The 20915-nt window shown below is 38.1% G+C and overlaps 1 protein-coding gene and 1 long non-coding RNA gene across 6 annotated transcripts in view; one reads left to right on the top strand and one right to left on the bottom strand.

Moving 5' to 3' along the window:
* LOC127162623 (serine/threonine-protein kinase PAK 3) overlaps positions 1 to 20915 on the bottom strand; it is a 238896-nt gene that overhangs the window by 211505 nt on the left and 6476 nt on the right. Inside the window, exon 2 of one of the 5 annotated variants that reach the window (XM_051105420.1) lies at positions 18012 to 18130. The exons of the other annotated variants lie outside the window; for them this stretch is intronic. The gene's annotated coding sequence lies outside the window, so the exon portion shown is untranslated. The remainder of the gene's footprint in view (positions 1 to 18011; positions 18131 to 20915) is intronic. 5 annotated transcript variants of the gene reach the window in all.
* Positions 14237 to 16412, top strand: LOC127162626 (uncharacterized). The gene is made up of 3 exons (XR_007827394.1): positions 14237 to 14808; positions 14931 to 14998; positions 15921 to 16412. It is a non-coding gene; the product is annotated as an uncharacterized LOC127162626 (long non-coding RNA).

Below are 20915 nucleotides of genomic sequence, written 5' to 3'. Positions count from 1 at the left end.
AACGGCTTAGCGCAGGAAAAAGAATCCTGCGCAGGTGATGGGTGTCGCCTGGCCCGCAGCTTCTAATATGTCTGCTAGAGAGGCGCTGTGCACCACACCTAGGAGGAGTAGCTCTTTGTAGAGTGGACTTGACTCTTAGGGGACACAGCTCACCTTGGCACTAAGAAGCCGAGGTGAGGCACCTACCACCCAATGGACCAACCTCTGCTCGAGGGCAGCATTCCCATCTGCTGACCCATAAGCAAACAAGAGCTGCTCGGAACATCTAAGCTCCGGTGCGGTCCTCGTAAACGTGCATGGCACGAACAGGACACAGCAACGTTAAGGCCAGGTCTGCCTCCTCCAGGGCAGTGCTTGCAGGTTCCTCCGAGTTCGGGTGAGAACCTTGGACACATAACCAGGCCGGGATCTCAAGGTCACGTGAGAATAGCCGGCACAAAATTCAAGGCACGATACGTTGGTTGAGAATGCGTGCAGGTCCCTACCCTCTTGATAGAAGCGAGCGTGATCAGGAGCAAGGTCAGAATGACCAGGATTTTAGCTCGACTGAATCAAGCAGCTTAAGGGGGAGCTCCGTGTAGGCCTAGAGGGGCGACGGGGAGATCCTCAAGATGGGATGAGGTGCAGCCTAGGAGGACTTATCCTCCTGCACCCTTCAGGAACCTGACGGACAGGTGATGCTTCCCTAGGGACGACCATGCACTTTTTTTTTTTTTTTTTACTGTGATAGCCGTAACAAACGCATCCAAAGTGGAGGGAACATCCTTCGCTCCAACTTCTCCAGCAGAAAGTAAAGCACAACTCTGACCGAGCACCTCAGGGGGTCCTCTTGGTGAGAGGAACACCGTACAACGAAACAACCTCACCTCAGAGCATAGGGCAGCCTCATAGAGGGGGCTCTAGCCTGAGTGGTAAAGTTTACCACGGCCTATTGAAAAGGCCAGTGAGCTCAACCGCATCCCATCCAGAAGCTAGACATGCAGGTTCCATAGATCGGGATGCGGGTGCCAGATTGTGTCAACTAGGGAGGACTTGAGGAGACCCCGGGTCCATCTGTGTGCCAGCCCGTCCCTGCCGTTTCCACTCAGACAGGAAGAAGCTGGCAGAGGGAGGACTCGAAGGAAGCAAGACAGGTTTACCTGAGCTTTGCCGAGTCAACTCCCGATGAGCTGGACCATCTGGGGTTGGAGTCGCCATTCTCGGGGAGACCGCAACTCAACTCTCTTAACAATGTGAATGGCGCGCAGCGATTTGAGCTGCGTCAGACTCCAGAGGAGGAGATGGCGGGCGAATTGCAGCATGCGACAACAGCGTAGACCACCTTGGTAGTAGGTGTACGATACCGTGGCTATGATGTCCTTATGGACTAGCGTGCGCTTGTCCCGCAGCATCGGTAGGAACCGGCGGAGGACAAAGCACTGCTAGCAACTCTAGGTGATTATTGTCGCTGCAGTCAAGGTCCTGTTCAGAAGCCCGGGGCTGCTTGCCCGTTGCAAATGGCACCCCAACCCATGTTGGAGGCATCTGAGTTGACTGCCTTATGCCTCGACACCTGGTCTAAGAGCACTGCTGCCCGTAGGAACGCAGGGTGTAAGCAGGGCTGAGAAGGTGGCAACACTGAGGGGGACGCCAACCCGAAGTGTGCCACAGTGCCATGCCCATCTCAGGATCCGGTCGTGTGGCCAGTGCTGAAGCGATCTCATATGGAGCAGCCGAGCGGCCAAACCGCAGCTACGGCTGCCATATGCCCCAGGAGCCTCAGAAAGTTTAAATGGACCGCTGTCCTGTGCCTGAAGGAATCAGGGAGTTCAGCACCAACCTTACTAAAAAAGAGAGAGTTTATTTCTGTTCTTTAACGCTCACTCTTCTCTCAGTTGACCCGAAGTCCCAGTGGCTGAGGTGCGAAGGCACCAAGTCCCTGTATTCGCCTCCAACAAATCTCACGAGTGAGGTATTTCTACTCCAGTCATCGAGATAGTTGAGGATCCAGGTGCCCATCTCCCTAGTGGGGCCAGGGCACGCCCCGCGAGTTTGTAAAGTGCAGGGGAATGGATCACTTTGAGAAGCAGGGAGCCGAGGGGAGACGTGTACCGATACGTCTGACCCCTGAGGCAGACCAAAAACTGCGTCAGGTAATCGACATAACAGCACACGTCCTTCAGGTCGAAAGCTGTAGCCCAACCCTGGTGCTGAAAACTAAAAACATGTCTTTGTTTTCAGCCATCGAATGGTAGCCCAAAGAGGGGACCGAATCAGAACACAAGAACCAGGATAGGGCGAAACCCACCACTCTTTTCAGGTTGTATGGACTGACCAAATCGACCAGCAGACAGGCTAGGTAGATTTAGTAACCGGGCTGCTGCCTGCAAAAAATAGGGTCACAGGGATGGTACCAATACTTCCGCAGTGGATAACCAGCTTTTTTTTTTTTTTTTGTAAGGATGGCTCAACCCAGGAAGCAAGCATCCCGAAGTAGTGCCAGGCTGCTGAGGCAGCGCTTACCTTTGATCCACGATCCCGCGTTGTCGCTACTAGAGTGCGAGGAAGCGATGCGTCCTGCAACCCCAGCTTAGATGGCGAGATCATGTGCTGGGTCTGAGTGTGAGGAGGATGTGCGTCACTCACAAACAAACCCAGCGTTTTTTTAGGAAGCCCAAGGGACATAGAGGAAATTGCTCTTTTATTGAAAGGGTGGGTACCTGCTGACCCATAGGTCAGAGGCGGCAGCGGTGGAGAAAGCCCCTGTTCTTCCCAAGGGTATCCTCAGAACAATCCCTCCAGTCCTCGGGTAGTCTGCTTTCAGGAAGTCCCTCTGTGGGGACTGACCCGGCGGAGCAATCCAGACTATAATCCTCAGGTCTCCAATGCTTCCAGCCAATGCAGCGTTGGGAGTCTAGTGACCCACGAAACTGGAAAGGGTAGAACACAAAGGCGGCTTACATATTAAATGTAAGCTGTGACCGAGCGTAATAATGGGCATGCCCACGCAACGCAGGCATAACCCATCCACAAACGCCATCTCAACATGCATTTGTTTACATCCCAGACCTGTGAGACAGCGATTGTGACCGTCATGAGGAAATAAGGAAACTATCGCTCCCTAAAAGCACACGATCGGAACGCGTCTTGAAAAAGACACTCTCAACGATTGTGTATGCTGTAGGAAAATTGCTCTTTTAAGCTGGATTGCCCAGGGGAGGACCGCAGCACTTTTAGCATTGTTAGCGCAGCAGGGCGATCTCTCCACTGAAATGCAAAGAAGGGATGTTCCACACAGCCGAGAAACTCCTGCAGCGATGAAAAGTTTTCTGTCTTCTTTGTAGAAGCAGCTCACAAAGCGATCGGCTCCGAAGCAAAAATCTGAATGAGTGGATGCACGCCGCCATCTTATATACCCGTATGTACGGGGAGTGGCTTGGCATGCAAATTCTACTCGCCAATGTTCACTGGCCTGTTTTCTTAAGCTCAGAGGTGATTGGGCTCCCAAGTGAGACCCCAAATACGTCAGTATTGACGTAACGTCGTAGTGTATGACTGAGGGGGAACTATGTTTTGGATTTAACTGTAATTATTTCCCACAATCAAAATTCCAGGTTATAATTTGCAAAAGTCTAAAAATTAATCTCTTAATTCTGCAATAAGTAGTGAAACTTACCCAAAATAAAGGCATAAACATCTAAAAAAAAAAAAAAAAAAAAAAAAAAAAAAAAAAAAAAAAAATGTTTTGGTGAAAGCTTTTTTTCAAACAGCTTTTAAATTGGCCTAGCAAACATAGCCGACTGAATGTACAGTATCAGTGTACTAGATTGGATTCTCCAAAAGTGACAGCACTTTCTTAATATTAGGGTCATTCCAGCTGGAATCATCAAATGGTCCCAACCTGACCCCCTCAGATTTGTCTGAAAAAAATCTATGTGATAAGTAATATGCCCAATAGATCATATACAAAATTTCAGATCTCTACTGTGCATACTTTTTTTTTTTTTACAAAAAATCTGTATAAAAGTTTGTTTTTCACCCCGTTTTGGCATCACTGTCTGAGTGACCATGTTCAGACTAAAATATCTCCAGAACTATTTGTGCCAGGTCCATGAAATTTTCTGGGCTAAGAGTCTTAGTCCAGAACTGCATGAATTACAACTCACAGCATTGTTACTGAATTTACACCTGAATGCTGGCCCTCTACTTTTCTTTGAAACTATTACTTTAAGGGTTTTCAGATGTCCATAGAAACCTCAATTTTCAATGTATAAGCATCAAACTTGGTAAATGGTCTGATATGTACCATGTCTTTCACATCCTTTGACATCAGACAATAGAGTCTTATGGATGTTGAGATATTAAGGTCCAAAAATTGAAAAAAACTCATTTATACCAATGTTCAGAGCAATATTTCCCATGAATGACACCAGGTGTGAACATGAAACTTTTTTTTTTGAAAGAGCATGTTCTTATTGATAAAATATAAAAAAATTGGGATGGGGTTTTGCCTTATTTTCTTGTAATAATTTTAAAAAAAAAAATCATTGTTGTGTGACATTCACAACTACTGTAGTACCAGCTATTTTGAACTCATATGCCTAAATTAATGCTATAATGCAGCATTCCATTGTGCTCGGGACTCTGGGAAATCCGACCTCCACCTCGGGAAAGTGCAATGGAACGGCCACTTAAGTTGGGGTTCCGAAACAAGTCAAGTCAAGTCAAGTCACCTTTATTTATATACCGCCTTTAACAATACAGAATTGTGACAAGGCGGCTGTACAGTATTAAATAGGAAACAGTACATCAACAATGCCAAAGGCAACATTTGGCCAAACCAACATTTGGCCAATGCCAAACACACACTCGGGCCAGTTCAGTGCAGACCGAGTCGGTTGGAATTATCCATAGGTATCCATATTTTTGCCAACTGTTACAATGGAACGCATTTACGATGGACATCGGGAGAACTAACTCGGATTCACCGACTACCGACATTCAATGGAATGCAACATAAGTACCTAATCTTGATGTTCCACCCAATCCAGTGAATAATACATCCATTTTCATTGAGAAAGCAGGGCAATATTGATTAGAAATAATAATATTCAGGTGGTATGAGATCTAGCATCAATCAATCAATCAGTCAACAATGATCAATTTTGAGGTCAGTCGAGTATCAGGAACACCAGGATTCCATGTCAACTTTGAGGTTGACCCAGTTGAACAAGGCCTTCACATCACAGATATGGCCCCAGGACAATATGTTACTTGTGTGTATGAACGACAATGGTGGGTTGGTATCATCAGAGACGTCTCTGACACAGAGCAAGACATTCAAGTGCTTTTTTTGCATCCCCATGGCCCAGCTAGAGGCTACTTTTGGCCAAAAAGGGAAGATGTCTGTTGGGTGCCTCTCCAGCACATCATAATGAAAATTGATGTGCCAGTTACTTCCACTGGACGATGCTATGTCATAAAAGAAAATGAAACTGTGGATTCAGACACTTTCATGAACAACTTTCAGTAACTGTTATGTCACACATTTATTTGTGTTGGTGGTACACATTATTAAAGTGACTCATGTCTGGAAGTACGTTTTTTGTATTTTGTATTTTTTGTATAAGTGGAACATTAATAAATTCTGTTGAAATGCCCATACCAAGTTGAATAGCAAAAGTGAACAATAGGATCAGTGACGAAACTCTGAGTTTTAAAAAAATCATTACAGAAAAATGAGGCAAAACCCCATCCTAATTTTTTTATATTTTATCAATAACAATATGCTCTTTCAAAAAAACAAGTTTTATGTTCACACCTAGTGTCATTCATGGGAAATATTGCTCTGAACATTGGTGTAAATGAGTTTTTTTTCCATTTTTGGACCTTAATATCTCAACATCCATCAGACTCTATTGTCTGATATCAAAGGATGTGAAAGACATGGTACACATCAGACCATTTACCAAGTTTGATGCTTATACATTGAAAATTGAGGTTTCTATGGACATCTGAAAACCCTTAAAGTAATAGTTTCAAAGAAAAGTAGAGGGCCAGAATTCAGGTGTAAATTCAGTAACAATGCTGTGAGTTGTAATTCATGCAGTTCTGGACTAGGACTCTTAAAAAACAAACTTTTTTACAGATTTTTTGTGAAAAAAGTACGCACAGTAGAGATCTGAAATTTTGTATATGATCTATTGGGCATATTACCCATCACATGGATTTTTTTTCAGACAAATCTGAGGGGGTCAGGTGGGGAACTTTTCCAAAATTTGATGATTCCAGCTGGAATGACCCATTAATCAAACACCACAAGGAACGCTTCCGAGTTTTACTCTCCGTCAAGCCATCTGTGCTATGTCTCAGTTCTTCTGAATAGATGCGCAGCGTATCTGTATTTGACAAATATAAACTCGTGCTCATGAAGGCACACAACTAGTGTTTTTGGCGGCCTGTTTTAATTTTAGTTTTAGTCTAGTCTTTGTATGAAGCTGTCATTTTAGCTTTTATTAGTTTTAGTCACATTCATACTCTTTTTAGTCTAGTCAAGTTTCAGTCAACTAAAAGTCTGAGCATTTTAGTCTTATTTTAGTCAGAATTATCCACTACTATTTTCGTCTAGTTTTAGTTGACGAAAACTGATGACATTTTAGTCTAGTTTTAGTCAATGAAAATTGTATTTTAGTCTCTTTTTAGTAATGCAATTCTATTTAACCCAGTCAATATAGTATAAGTATCTAGTAGTATAGTCAAGATACAAATATGCGCACGTGATTGGTGTGAGTGAAACGGTGAACACAAAACTTTTCCTGGAGTCTGCCATTGGACCGGCAAAGCAATTTCCCTGAAGCATTGGCTCTGATCTGTCATATAGCCTATTAGGGCTTAAACAGATCGCAGTTGATCCGTGATACGTACGGACCACGTCAAAAACTCAACGTTCGGCATGTGATTTCGCAGGTTAATTTGCCAATTTACACATTCAAGCTATTTAAAACCACAAGAAGAAAAAAACTAAACAGAACTCGATTCGTTACTTGCGTGCTGTTCTCGCATACACCCGAAGTGCGCACAAGCACAGAGACGTGTTTCAGACAGAGCAGCATAGCGAGTTGATTCCTCTTTCACCTCTCCCTGCGTTTAAGATGCATACGCAACGGGATTTGCGGTTACGTCGCAATATTGGAAGTATTTCTGTTTTAAACCATGAAGGCGAGCCAATGGATATCAAACTTTGCGCAATAGTTATGCCGGTGAACGTCTTAACTTCAGTTTTAACTTTACAATTCACTATATAGAAAGTGAAAGTAAAAAAAAAAAAAAAAAAAAAATTTTCTAACGCTGCAACAGGGCCCATATTCTCTCAGACACATCTACTTCAACATGTGCTGATAACGGTATATAACTGTCTAATAGTCTTAATAATTGTAATTTCAGGCCTATAATCCCCCCGGTCCGCGAGTGGGGCTTGAGGAAGTGACGTCGCCTGCATCTGCGCAGTGCGACCTGACGCAGCCCACTTTAGAAATACTGCAAAATAATAATAATAACGCGACTAAACAAAACGAAATAACGTTGTAACATTTCGTATCATCTCGTTTTGGTCAACGAAAATGAAGAGACATTTTAGCATAGTTTTTATTTTGTAAACCACATTTAGTCTCGTTTTTATTCGTCAACAATATTGCATTATACATTTAATTATAGTCATCGTCACACGACCAGCATTTACGTTGCGTCTCGTCTCGTTTTCGTCACGTGATAAAGGTTGACGACGATATTTAGTCATAATTTTCGTTGACGAAAGCAACACTACACACAACTCGCCGTCGCTTTGTCTTACACACGCAAAGAGAGAGATCATTAAATAATACTCGATTATCATAATATATTATAATGCTTGACTGACTGATGTTAAGAGTGTACCTTCAGATATTTAAAAAACTGTGCCATTTTACAAACATTAAAATCTGGCGAGTAAACTAAAAAATTTACTAGCCATTGGCGACTGAATTGCCAAGGTGTCCGTAGAGGGTTGTAAGAAATTTTTTTTGAAGAAACATTATTTCAAGTTATTTAAACAAAGAAACAAAAAAAAAAAAAAATCTGAAACGTAACGCAGGGAATTCTGGGAATGTCAATTTACGGTTATTCACTGTAAATTCTACATTATTTTTCACTTCAAAAACAAAACAAAAAAAAGAAAAACAGTGCTACCATAAAATTACATGTAATGTCCATTACAGTTTTTCACCGTATATAGTAGGTGAACTTACCATTAACCATTTAACAGTTTTTACTGTAGCATTTTTACAGTCTTTTAACAGTTAAATTTATGGTCATTTTTTACTGTGCAGTCAAGACTACAACTCTGGGGTTATCACTTAATTACTGGTACATTGTCTGCTTTATTCACAACCATCATTAATATAAATGAATGTAACACTAGCAGCTTTAAATGCAATCAATAACTAATTAAATAAATATAATGTTCAATCATCCATTGGAGGCAAGCTGAGAAGAAACTCATGTGCAGTTTAATAATAAAATCCAAGAAAGAACAGATATAATATAAACAAAGACTTGACTTGCTCGACATGACTTGAACAGAACAAACACAACTCACCAACAGCAGTTTACATAGTACAAAGCTAGACAAGAGACAAGGGCAATAAGAGGGCTACTTATATTAAACAATAGGGTCACATGACAAGAACTAACCAATGAAACTAGGGATGCGCGATCCGATATTCATATCGGGTATCGGCTCCGATACTGCCATTTTTGTCTGTAATGTTTTCGTGCACTATATTCCAAGTCTTCTGAAGCCATACAATAGTTCGGTACATATGAATATTTAAGTCCTTACATTAAAGTTGACATGAAATCTTTTCTCCTCTGTAAGAGTCAATCATTCATTCAGCCTTCAAACCCTGGTCACGTTCGGTTACGACAGTCATTTCGGTAAAGCTCTCTCCAAGACATCATTCTGTGTTCCCATTATTATGCTTGATTTGTGGATAAATGTCTATGATTTCGCATAAAAGGACTTTATCATGCTGGAGTTTAATGTTGTTTCTAAATCATGTTACTTGCTACTGGGTGTCTATGAGTACAAAACATGAGAGCAGAAAAGATTATATATAGTTTTTAACGCGCACAGTAACTGAAATTTAAAACCGTTAAAAGAAAGGCTCAATAAACTGTTGCACAGATATAATAAACTATGCATCATTTTCTCTTCTCTTCTCTGCCGCACTGTATTTGTTTTGTTCCATCTATGATATGTCGTTGCCTTATTAAAAAATATGCTACACATTTAAAAGGAATGTATTCTAATTTTATATACTTATATATAAATTAATCTTCTTTCAAAATATTAACAAAATGGCTCCTTGAATGGTGGTTACACCACCTTGACACTTCAGGAATTTGACTTGACTCACATAATTCCCCAAATTAATTATAATATTCAGAAAAATGGTGCTCCATTTACTTTTATTTACTATTAAATAGTACTAATGTAAGATTTTGCCACACTAGCTGATCTGGTGTTTTATTGAGAATTTCACCTTTTTTAAACAAGATCAATTATTTGGTACTAAGATTTTACGGTTACACTACATTGACATTTTTGCAATCATCCCCCAACTATTATCTCAAAATTCATTAAAACCAGAAAATGTAGACTTGGTCCACAAAAAAGAGAATGTATGCAATTACTGTGCACATTTATTTTGAAATTTTAACCCTTTTAAATTTAATTAAACCATATGGACACAAAAAAGTAGTGTCACGTCATTGACCCATATATCAAATTTCGATTATATTCGTCAAATTTAAAATAGAAATCTACACTCGATTGCAAAACGTTGCATTCGAATTTTAGGTGTGCATCAGGCAGCCTGACGCACGAGTTGCGGTGGTGATGTAGATAGCTGTCATTGCATTTTAATGCTTTTTTTAGCCTATTCAGTTGAACCCACTGGATAAGTTGTTCATTCAAAATACTGTGGAAAAAGTTTACATCAAAACTGAAACCAAGCCGTTCACACAGAACGCATATTTCGCACATTTTCTAGAGGCACATCGATCACCATTGCACTCGCGTCTCACACAAGAGAGCTGGATGTTTAGAAAGCCATTTAAAGTTATTGTAAGTTCAACTTTGAAAAAACATGTCTTAAAACTTTATGGCGGGATGGGTCTCTTCCCATTCCACTGCATCTCATGCTTTTAAATTAAAAAAATATTGTTACTCTTTGTGATTGTTTTTCCTCGCTTTGAATTAAGCTATGTATACATGATGCTGTTTTATTTCTAATTGTTTAAACAACTTAATTAATTATATATGGTTTATAAACAACATTATTTTAAACATTATGCACTTTTTTTCAAAGATAGCCGTGTTATTTTATTGCTTTGAAGAACTGTGGCCAAAAGCTTTTTTTCCCCTAACTGAAAATGTAGATTTAATTTAAAATGTCATTTGAATTTTGATAATATTTAAGTACAAAATTTAAATGTAGTTTTTAAGCCATTTTAACAGCCCTACATTGGTCTTGGTCTCAACTTGGTCTCAGATTATGTGGTCTTGAACACTTAAAAAAAAATTAGGAGCACAGTCAAAATTTCAGGAACACCTTCTAATCAAGAATCAAAAAATCTGATCAAAAATTAGCCTTCCCATTACAAGGTGATATTTGACTCAAGGTGATTTACAGGGGAATTTTGTTTTTACCTTTGTAATGGCATTTTTCCTAACTTTATTAAAAGTATGTCTTCTTTTATGTCAAATAAAAAAAAATAAAAAATAAAAAAATATAAGGTATTTGTTTAGCTTTTTAAAATATCTAATTAAAACAACAAAATAAGGACAAGTAGAATAAGAATAAGTTACCAATCAAATGAAATCAGCATTAACAAAATTAATTTATACTACAGAGGTGGCACAGAAGAACACAAAAGTGGCTTCTAGGTGTATTTTCATATGTTTAATAAAAACTTAGTGTTATGATTATAAGATTAATGTTTTAAAAATAAAATTTTGAATACAGAAATATTAAATGATTTAAATAACTGAAAAATGAAACTAAAACTGCTGGTAGGTGGCAGCAAGTCACTGATTTAATTACTGAATCATTCATTTGATTCGTTCGAACGGCTGATTCATTCAGAAATAAAGCAAGTGAATCTCTTTATGAATGGAAAATTGAATCATTGACTCACTAGATTAATTTCAAAATGCATAAACTAAACACAGCTGTGTTTGAATGGAGTTGCACAGTGGTTCGGTTGTGACTTGTTTCAGACTATTTTTGAGACGAAATAGAGCAAAATCAGGCAATAGTGTTATAGTCAGACAATGTAAGTCACTTAATGTTAACTTCCTGTTTATTTAATTGTTGTATTTAATCAATATCTCATTTACTAACTCCCTTAAAGGGGTCATTGGATGCTAAGTGCACTTTTACATGCTGTTTGAACATTACTATGTGTTGGCAGTGTATGTACAAATCTACCCTATAATGATAAAAATCCATGGAGCGGTTTTTAATTAATCTGTAAAAATAATATTCCCTTTTAAAAAAAAAAAAAATCGAGCCATTCTCAGATGCCTGTCCTTGGCGTCTTACCTTAGATCAGTTGTAACAGTCCGCCCTCTTTGTTTCAGTGCCGGAGCAGTGATGTAAATTAGACAAGAATATCTCCGACTGAGCATTTGAGGTGTTGTGTTGCTGGATGTAATAATGAACATAGTGGTCGTCATTTACTCCCGACATCTGAGCTGCTGAAGATGCAGTAGATTACGTTTGTTTGTGAAGGGAATGTGCCTCCCGATCTACATATATCTGTCTATGTTCACGCAAATCATTCGTGATCCAGCTTCACTTACAGCAGAAGTGAGTATAAGGGTTTTTTATGAATCTTTGCAATCGTCTTTACTAATAATGTACTAGTTAGCAAGTTTAGGCTAAATGCGGCTAAAGTAAACAGACTCGTCACATCACAGAGAGAAGAGAGGGGCGGGGCGAGCAGAGCTCAGCGTCGATTAGAATGGGATGATTTTTGCAGAGCTGATTTTGGCAAGGTAAAAAGGGTGTTGTTTTACACAACCATTGAGAATTTTTAACCAAAGAATATTATAGACTTTTTATTAAGACCCTAAAGAATCATATCAACTTAACATATCATTAAAAGCTGTCACTCATCTTAGTTCATCGCGATCTCACAAAGTTCCAATATAATCAACGAAGCTCTCTACACTGCACAATGAATCTCTTATTCACACTCTCTCTACACTTTGTTTATGAAAGGATTCGTGAGATATGTCTGTGATACATTACTCAACATTGCAAAAACACGCAGAAACCTATTTCTAAATATTTTTTCATAATCGCACGCAGTGGTTTTCAGTTGCATTTGTGACTGAAATGGTCACACTGTAGAGCCTGGTATCTGTAAGTATTCTTTGATTGTAATATTTTTCATATTTTGTATCAGAAATAGGTCTATTTAGCATACCCTAGTTACATTCACTGTATTCATTTTCATACCCTTTAGTATGAAAGTTGTTTTATTGAACAACAATGGGCAGGATGTGAAATAAAACCTATTTGCCTATTTAATGGAGCTTACAGCAATTCAATTTTATTTGTGCAGTAGCAGCAGCTTGCACAGGCATTCAGTTATTCGAGAACATTAATTTCAGAGATTTCAATTCAAAGATAAATCTTCATTCATACCAAGAGGGTGTAAACTTTTAAGATCAAAAATCCACCTACATTCTTCCTGCAATAGTCTACGTTCTAAATAATTTTTAATAATTAGGACTCGGATTATTGAGCATATGAGCACTATTCAAAGGAAAGATTTAAAATCTCCCATTGCTCATCATTTTGTTGAGATGTCTCATTCAGTTTTAGATTTAGATTTTGTAGTTATTAAAATAGGTGACAGATTCGTAGAGGAGGATATTTAGAACGTAGACTATTGCAGAAGAAATGTAGGTGGATTTTTTATTTTTATTTTAAAAAGATTACACCCTCTTGGTATGAATAAAAACTGATCTTTGAATTGTTTTTTATAATAATATGAGGATATATATGGGGAACGCAACAAGTACTTTGATATGATTTGTTGGAGTCATGAGATTGTTTGATGGTATATATTTGTATGCATATTTTATTGATGTAGTTATATAGGAATCATCTTGCATAATTTGCAAATGTATTTGCTGTATGTTTGTTATATACCTTTTTGAAAGATTTGTTTTGTATGTTCATGACATTAGGTGTATTACACTAATACATGTTTTAATGAGCACAGGCTTGGTAGCACATGGCACCGAGGAAGCGTTAATAATATCCAAAAACGTTCTGAACTTTTACTTTTTTTGCACATATTTTTGTGACCTCTGAGCAATAAATGAAATAAGCCTCTTTGGCTGAATCTGGACGAGTACGGATCTCTTTCATCTTTGTATATTATACACTAATGTTGCAAATATTAATTTGATTAATTAATTACAGCATAGTAGTGTTGTCAAAAGACCCGGTACTTCGGTACCAAGTCGGTACTAAAAAAAATTAAATGTTACGGTACCAGGTTTTCTTAAGTACCGGTGGTACCGAGCACCCGGTCAACCCGGTTCTTACTGCGCTATGCGAAAAGTACGCACTGCGCAGTTGCATCTTCTTCATAAAACCACAGAGACACGGCGACCGGTGGTGCTGCTGATGCGGCTGCTCTGAATCCGCTTGTTGTAAAGAAAGGAGGAAGGAGCCACGTGTGGAAATATTTTGTATTTGCGGCTGATGACAAGGGCAACATCATAGATCATCAGAAACCCATTTGCAAACGGTGTCATCGAAGTTCTCTCTCAAAAGGAGGAAATACATCGAACTTAATAAAACACCTCAAAGACCGACACCAAGATTTAATGAAAGAGTTCAAGCAGGTAAGTTTTCATTTAATTTTATATTTAGAGCTTTTGTTATAAAAATTATACCTTAAATAAACATCGCCATTTGCTTAGTTAATCGTTAGCATAAGCGCGGCTAATGCTAACGCGAGAATTAGAATAAACTTCTTTATTAAGTGTTTAATGCTCTTATAGCGTTTATTAAAAAAAAAAAAAAAAAAAAAAAAAAACAGGACATGATAGTGTGGTATTTTTACACACCTGAGGCTTTTAAATGACCTGTGTAGCTAAAATATGTGTGTTAGAGAACAAATGTATGCACTGTAAGCCCGGATTTTGTATCTAATTAAACCATTTAATTACAATTGAACACAATATTTAAGTTTTACTGCATTGCTTATAAAATATAAGTAGATTCTACTAATTTGTAGACATATTTGAACCTGTGAATAAACTTAAGTTAAATTAACTCGTATTATGAAATTTATCTCCTGACCACGCCTCCTCCACCGGTGCTGCGAGTAACAGCGCCATTTTGTCACTGTGATTGTGTATGAATTTAAGCTGTGGATGAATGTGGAAATTTAGATTTAGATAGTTCTGTTGGCATTGTTTTCCGCCATTTATCTTTTATCACGTCCCTCGAGAAACTCTTTGTGATCGGCAAAAGTTGTTGTTCGTCTAAACGACGGGACATTTCTCATCCGTTGATAGCTAGTGTTCTCACTCGCCTGCGCTTGAACCCCTGACTGGCGAGTTCGACTAACATTTTTTGCCTTTTTCTTTCAATGATTTCTTTTTCACTCGAGGAGCTGTTGTTTGTGAGGAGTGTAAATTTAGTTTTACTCATACAGTAGCCGCGATTCCAGCCGAGGAGCGACAAAGGTGGAGCTAATATGGTGAGTGCAGTACGTTAATGTACCACGTTTAATTTAGACATGGCTATTGTTTGAAAGCGTAAGTTTTCGTTAATTAGCGGTATAAATACAAAGGCGGATGAATATACTTTTGTTCTATCTAGGTTCAGAGTCCTCTTAACGACTATCTTGTTTTGGAAGAAAGAAGAAATGGAAGAGATGCTTTGAAAGTGTAAGTATGATCCTAATAACTGATAAGAGAGCACTGCTATTTACACATTTTCCTCCTGGTTTCATAGACAAGGCTTAAGGCCAGTCTCAGAATAAAATAACATGTTTAATAACATGACAAGGAGTCTTTACTGAAAATACCTTGTAATGACATATTTTAAAATATGTCAGTGCCATTTTTCTTTTCTCAAGATGCACACCAGTAAAGTTTTTAAGGTGTTTTTATAAAAGCTATTTAAGTATCTTAATTTAACTAAGGCCTAGTCCTGGCTTAAGCTAAGCCCTGTCTGTGAAGCCCTGTCTGTGAAACCCTGTCTCTTTGTTCAAACATGGAAATTATTCAAGAACAAAACAATTTCCTTGTTCACATTTATGCCACCTTCACACCAAAGTTCAAGATCAACTGTATGTCGTGGGTTAACTGAGACCTGTTCTGAGGATGATCACTTTGACTAGCACAGTGTGTGTCAGAAGATTATTCATAATGATGATGGTGTGAGTCTGTCCTGCACTCATTCCTGTTGTTTACAAGCTTTCCTGAATAACACCGATCTTCCTGACCATATGCCAGTAGTGTTTGTATGTGGATTTTACTTTAAATATTCTGTAGATGTACAATTAAACGTAAACCCTAAAGTCTAATTACCATCTGTAAACTGGAAATTTTCTGAGAGCTGTACCACCTAACCACTGTATCTGACTGCTCCAGATTAATTTAGACATTGATAGTGTTGCCATAGAAAAGCGCAATTCCCAGTCTATTGACATGAACAGCTCACAAGCTGAACATCACAATGTTGTCCTCTCAGAATTAAAGTAATTATGACATGGTGTGAAGGCAGCATATGACTTTGAGTATTTAACAACAGCATTGTCTAACTGACTTGATAATGTATTTGTCGTTCTGTTTCTTCCTCTGTTAGGAGGCAGCTGACAAGACAGACTTCAGTAAGAATCCTCAGCGTTGATCAAGAAAGTTCACAGCTCACCTCATCTAGAGTGGGAATCATCTTGGAAGAAAGCTTGGTAATGGATGAACTGACCAATCTCAGGCCTTCTATGTCCATTGTTTTCAGACTGATTTCCCTGCCTACACCTGGACTATCCTAAGTGTATGAAAAGTATTTTATATTTTTTGTCGGGAAAAGGTGAGCTGACACCTAAAATTCAGTATTGCCAATAGTGTGAACTCAGAGTGTGGAAAAAACATATTGTTTTGATGCTGTTTGTTGCGATTCTGAGGAAAACTTGTTTGTGTGCTTAACGATAATTTAATTTGTTGAACTAGTATCTTTTTGAACTTTTTTTTTTTCTCCCATGTTTTATGGGGAAATGTTTTCAGGATATGAAAAAATGGTTTTGTTGTGTTTTCAATTGAATATTTGTAATTGAATTGATTTAAAATAAAAGGGAAAATTGCATTAATGTTCCTTTATTTGTTTGCTTTTTCTTAATTTTCTAGGTTAACAAATTGGAAAAATAAAACATTTGATATAGATTTAACTTGGAAATTAGTATATTTGACTTAAATATAATAGTTATAATAATTGCAAATGAAATGATGTTACAAAACATTTTAAGTTAAATGCAATGACCTTTGTAATTCATATTACAAAACATTTTAAGTTAAATAAACTTTACATTACTTAAATTTTTTAGGGCAACCAGTTTCCTCCAATTTTTTAAGTAAATTCAACTTATCCGGGTTTAGAGTGTGGTTAATGTTTATAGCCTTAAAATCGGTCCATCAGAAAAGCAGTTCTAGGCTATGAAATATAGTTTGCGCAGTTTGATGAGTGAACATTAATTAATGTGTGTGAATGTTGTTTTATACAAACATTTGATCGTTCATGTTTGTTCATTGTGCGTGAAATAATGTTAACAGATACAACTTTTAATTTAAAATAAATTAATACATTTTGAAATTAAGAGAATAATTGCTATGTAACACTTGTTTATTAAGTCATGTTAAATGGGGTCTTTTTGTAAAGTGTTTTTAATACGACAGTTTCCGTCTGTGTAACATTGATATCTTACACTCAGTATAAGTAATCTTATACTGAGTGTAAGATATCTTATACTTTGTTATAAAAAGCTGAGGTTTGTTATTTACTGAAAAATTATATATAAAGTTCTGTTTAGCTGGTGTCAATCTAATATTGCATTTAGTCAGACTCAGCCCATTGTTTTACTGAAGTATATTATATTTTCCTTTTACAGCTGCAGGCTGAAGAAGACCACGAACCAAACTCCTAAGCAGACAACGGTTCCAGATGCTTTTCAGCAGCAGAAGTATGACAAAAACTCACCTGAGGCAAGAAAACTGAACCGAGCTGTTGCTGAATTCACATGTATGGATCAAGTGCCAGTTTATACAGTGAAAAATGGGGATTTCAGCAAATGCTTCATCACCTCAGCCCAAAATACCAGCTTCCAAGTCAAAACTTTGTTTTATTTTTGTTTGTTATAAATAAAAATAGTGTGTTGTTCAATTCATGTTTTTGTGTTTTGATTTGGTACCGAAATTGGTACCGAGAACCGTGGATTTTCACTGGTATTGGTACCGAATACTGAAATTTTGGTACCGTGACAACACTACAGCATAGTAGCAGGTAAAGCAGACAATGCAGTGAAATAGTCACTGTAGTGTCTGGCTTAAAATCATCTTGGAATGAGTCATGCATTTAGGTTAGTGGTTTTCAAACCAGTCCTGGAAGCACCCCTGCCCTGCACATTTTGTATGTCTCCCTCATCTAACACACCTGATTCAACCCATCAGCTCATTAGTAGAAACTGCACAACATGAATTGAGTGTGTCTGATAAGGGAGACATACAAAATGTGTAGCAGGGGTGCTTTCAGAAAAAACACTGATTTAGGTAATATTTGATCATAAAATGCAAACACTGTTCTTAATGCAATACAAATATGTTAAAGGCACAATATGTACAATTTTTTGATTAAAATATCCAAAAACCACTAGAACGGTGTTATTTTGCTTACTTGTGTACTTACTTGTGACATTATCCCAACTGTTTCCAAAAATGTTTAAACCCAGAGAAACTAGTGTAGCGGACCCTGTCCTTGTGCCACCTGCCAGTGACGTCATACACCATTGATTTTTTGGTTTTATTCTGTAAAAACATGGAAACCCCAAAGACACTTTAACATGGTATGCATTTTCTTATACAGGTGATGAAGTAGCATTATAACAGAACCTTCAACACACATCTGGTATGATTTAAAAAAAAAAAAAAAAAAAAAAAAAAAAAAAAAACTCACATACACATGGATGGAAAGATCTCAGCATGTGAAATTGCAGGCACACACACAGCAAATTCGAGAGAAATAAAATGAGGAAATTATGTGAATGTAAAACCGAAAAAACGGTGCGTACTGAACTGTGGATGTCAAACCGAATGGTTCAATATTATATTGAGTATTGTGACATCCCTAGTAGAGATCAACTGGCCAGGGACCAGAATTAGCCATTTTTTAGCGTGATCGGCCTGACCAGCCATTCAGTCTGCTGATTCTGAGTTGGTTCGTTTTGACATCACACTTACGGCAACCGATAATGTATTTATGTCATGTCAGATGAGGCTTGCGCAACCTGAGTGAGTGTATGAGAGAGACTCGTGCAGAAATCAAAACAAATGAGTGCAACAGCACTCACGGAAAGTTACAGATGCATACTGCGGTAAAAAAAAAAAAAAAAAAAAAAGATATTTATAATATATAATTTGGGTAAGCAACACTGCACAACCAAGATGTTTCTCCCAATAAAGACACGACTGCAATGTGACACTGACTTTATACTCTTTATATTTTATATAAAAGTACAATAAACAAGAAGTTAAAATTTTAGACACAATATTTACGGTATTTGCTCAATTTCACTGATGAAAATAGTTGCAATCAAAGTCACAGCAGAACTGTTGTGTGTCTTCAAACAACACATCAGTGTTTCATTACTGAATGAATCTACGTTTTTGAATGAATCGAGTCAATGATTCAGTAACCACTCATATAGTCACTTGCCTCGTTTTTGAATGAATCAGCCATTTGAACAGATAGGTTGAATAAACGACTAACTCACTAATTAAAACAGTCATTTGCCGCCACCTACTAATGCTTTGGCTTCATATTTAAAAGTATCAATGCACTTTTCCCAACATTTCTTATTTGAATATTTAAAAAATACATTTGATAATACTTATTTAATTTGAATGGTAACAACTCTGCCTGAAAAACGCTGTCTAAACTGATACTTTTTAAACTGTCTAAACTGATTTTTTACCCAAAATAGGATGGATTATAGGAAGTAGGGATGTGCCCAAATAGTGAATCTGTATTCGGAAAGGTTCAGAAAACAAACAACGCATTCTACGGAGCTTCTAAAGGGACATGGGTTAGCAGCTTGCTAGCGGTAGCCTGTTACATTAGAGTACATGATACATATTTTACTTATCAACATAAACAGAGTAAGGAATGTAGTAAGGAACAGCACGGTTGATAAACAAACTCCAGCTGGTCCAAAATGCAGCAGCTAGAGTTCTTACTAGAACCAGAAAGTATGACCATATTAGACCAGTTCTGTCAACACTGCACTGGCACCCTATTAAACATTGTATAGACTTACTTATAGATCTACTTACTTACAAAGCCCTGAATGGTTTAGCTCCTTAGTACTTGAGTGAGCTTTTTATTATAGTTTCCTCACATCTGCTGCTTTCTCAAAACTCTGGCAAGTTGATAATACCTAGAATATCAAAATCAACCGCGAGCAGCAGATCATTTTCTTATTTAGCACCCAAACTCTGGAACAATCTACCTAACACTGTTCAGGATGCAGACACACTCTGTCAGTTTAAATCTAGATTAAAGACCCATCTCTTTAACCTGGCTTACACATAATACATTAACACATTTCTATAACTCAAATCCTTTAAAGGATTGTTAGGCTGCATTAATTAGGTGAACCGGAACCGGGAATACTTCCCATAACACCCCGGATCCAGTCCATACCCAGCCCACATGGTGGATCAGCACCTAGAGACGACCTCTACAGTCCTGAATGTCAGCGGGGACCATGTCAACTACATGAACCCCAGAGACGGATCCCCAGTGAAGACCTTGTCACCTAGACAGACATCAGCACAAGACCATAGGAACCATTTGAGTCCTCTGCACATTCTGACTTTTCTGCAACATGGAACAAATTGCTGGTTCGTCTGGCCAGAGGAGAACTGGCCCCCCGACTGAGCCTGGTTTCTCTCAAGGTTTTTTTCTCCATTTCTGTCACAGATGGAGTTTTGGTTCCTTGCCGCTGTTGCCTCTGGCTTGCTTAGTTGAGGACACTTAATTTCCAGCGATATCGTATACTATTTGAACTGAACTGAGCTGGATGATGACATCACTGAATTCAGTGATGATCTTCCCTTAACTGAAAATTAAGTGTTTACTGTTGTCCTTTTGCATTATTGACGCACTTTATACTGTAAAGCTGCTTTGTCACAATCTGTATTGTTAAAAGTGCTATATAAATAAAGGTGACTTGATTTAAATGATGACTGATAGGACGATGGTGAATGATTTGCAGATCCTGTGCACCACTGAGAAACATCTAATCTTGTAAAATATGTGTTGGGTAGGCCCACTGCCACTCCATCTGATCACGAATCTCGAAAGTGAAAGTAAAACATAAGTGCACATTCAATCGGTTTCAATGCCCCGCATATAAATAACAGCACCCTGATGCCTGCAATTTATATACAGTATAATTACTCTATATAATTGCAAGAGAAAGCACTGAAATATATTTCCTCCTCCGAAATATGTTTCCTCCCATCTCGTATTTAGGGGTTTCGTAGTACATGTCATCTCCTTTCTGAACACAGTATTCAGATTCAGTCATAT

The sequence above is a fragment of the Labeo rohita genome, unplaced genomic scaffold, assembly GCF_022985175.1.
Source record: "Labeo rohita strain BAU-BD-2019 unplaced genomic scaffold, IGBB_LRoh.1.0 scaffold_99, whole genome shotgun sequence".
NCBI lineage: Eukaryota > Metazoa > Chordata > Actinopteri > Cypriniformes > Cyprinidae > Labeo > Labeo rohita.
This window is presented reverse-complemented; position numbering and strand designations above follow the sequence as displayed.